This window comes from Poecilia latipinna, unplaced genomic scaffold (assembly GCF_001443285.1).
Source record: "Poecilia latipinna isolate Pla-1442-1.1 unplaced genomic scaffold, P_latipinna-1.0 Scaffold966, whole genome shotgun sequence".
Lineage (NCBI taxonomy): Eukaryota > Metazoa > Chordata > Actinopteri > Cyprinodontiformes > Poeciliidae > Poecilia > Poecilia latipinna.
In genome coordinates, this window is record NW_015113582.1 from 2,801 (window position 1) to 5,103 (window position 2,303).

A 2,303-nucleotide genomic window follows, 5' to 3' on the forward strand; every position below is an offset into this window, starting at 1 on the left:
AAACCCAGGGCTTGAATGTGGGACAGCACCTGCGGCAGCTGTTCTGCCGCTTGCTCTCTGGAATTGGCTATTAAAGCCCAGTCGTCCAGATAAGCTAGAATGCGAATTCCCTTTTCTCTGAGAGGGGCTAGCGCCGCCTCCACAACTTTCGTAAATGTGCGAGGGGCGAGCGACAGACCGAAGGGTAAGACCAGGTACTCGTACGCTATTCCCTCGAAAGCAAACCTCAGAAAACGCCTGTGTTCTGGGTGTATTGCTACGTGAAAGTAAGCATCCGTCAGATCGATTGTTGCAAACCAATCGCCTGGGCTGACAGCGTTCAAAAGCTGTCTCAGCGTCAACATTTTGAATTTGTACTTGCGAAGGTGCTTGTTTAACACTCTTAAATCCAGGATGGGACGTAGCCCACCTCCCTCCTTCGGAACAACAAAATAGCGGCTGTACCAACCTCTGTTTGCTTCCGAAGTAGGAACCACACACACTGCTCCTTTTGCCAACAATGTGTTTATTTCGTCTCAGAATTTTCGCTGCTTCGGACCCTACAGTTGTGTTTATAACTGATTGGAACCGGGGGTCTTATCCGGAACTGCAACCGGTAACCCGTAGCAACGGTCCTTTCTAACCATGGGGAAAGTGCGCATGCACGCCACAGAGGTATGTGTGCAGCCAGACAGCTGACCTGACGCACTGTTGGCAAGGGGGTGCTGCCCTCTGCTGGAACGGAGAGGAGCAGCTCCGTTTGACTGTTGTGCACGTTGTGGCACACAATGTTTTGATTTTGATATTTTGGCAAGGGAATTGCACTCTTTATTGAAACATGTGGAACAGTTACATAAACATTCCGAACATTTTCTCTCGTTCTTTGAGAAACATTTAACCCACTTAAATCTGGGGCTGAAAGTGCAAACAGTGTGTGCGTTGGGTTGTTGTGCTTGGGAGACTGTGTTAGGAAAACGCAGCGCCTCTTGGGGCTGGGACCCTGAACAGAACAAACAAGATGCCTTTTGCGCATAAACGAATGAGCAGCAATCAGGTCTCCCTGCTTCTGATGCCTCTCTTTTGTCACGCCTTCTCACGTCGTTAGGATGACTGAGGCTTTTTCTTTCGAGACGTCAAATCTCGTTGAAAACCCAGAGGAGGGCCTTTGCTCCAAGCCGACTGGCGGGGAGCATGCTTTTTTGACGGCTGTGAAACTGTAGCGTTGAGAGCTGCGGGTGGTGCTGCTCTCTTTGGTGGCGCCGGTGCCGTCACCGGTTTGCGTGCACTCATGTTGGACCTGGACCTAGCGTCACGTCTGGGAATGATGCAACGAAGAGCTTCAGTTTGCTTTTTCTTAAGCTCGAACTTAGCTTGGATTGCATCAAGTGATTGTCCAAAAAGCCCATCCGTAGACACTGGCTCGTCCAAGTATATGGCCCTGTCCCTATCGGGGACGTCAGACAGCGTTAGCCATAGGTGTCTCTGAGCAACCACTGTGGAAGCCATCCCTCTCCCCAGTGAGAGCGCCGCACAGCGGGATGTGCGAAGAATATAATCCGCAGTGACTCTGATCTCTTTTAAGAGGGGGATCAGATGGCTATCAGGAGGCATCTGAGCTCCTAGCTCGGACAAGCACATAGCTTGATAAGTCTGAAGCATGGTGGCCGAGCTCAGGGCGCGAGCAGTGGTTGCTTGAGCGCGATAGGTCTTCTCCAACTGGGATGCGGAAAACCTGCATTGTTTTGAGGGTAGGGTGGCAGCGCCGCCCACACCCTGGTTGTATGATGGCGCCAGGTAAGCTGCCAAGGACGCCTCCATTGCTGGTAAATTAACCAGACCGGCTTTGTCGGCACCCTCCAGGTCCACGTACTGCCCGTAGCCAGGTACTGTAACCCGCGTGGACAACGGTTTGCTCCAGGACGACGTTAGCTCCGAGACAAAATCTGGGAACATGGGCAGGCGGTTCTTAACCGCAGCCGGCTCCGTCGGAAGGTAGAATCCAGTGAACCGGGACACCTTCTGAGCAGGAGGAGGGGTTGGCCACTCGACGTCTAACTTATTAGCTGCACGCCGGCAAAGGGAAAGGAACGATGTGTCGTCCTGACCCACAGGAGACGCGGCGGCAGTAGACGGACACTGGCCCGCGGAAAAGTCTTCGTCCTCGTCTTCCGAAAGACTGAGACCTATGTCTAGCACGTCATCATCACCCTGAGCCTCGAGATGATAGTGAGATGGCGCTGCATCCTGCACCGTTTCGGCTAAACCGTCCACATACTCCATATGGTCTGCCCAGCTGGAAGCGGGGGCTGCCCAGCTGGAAGTGG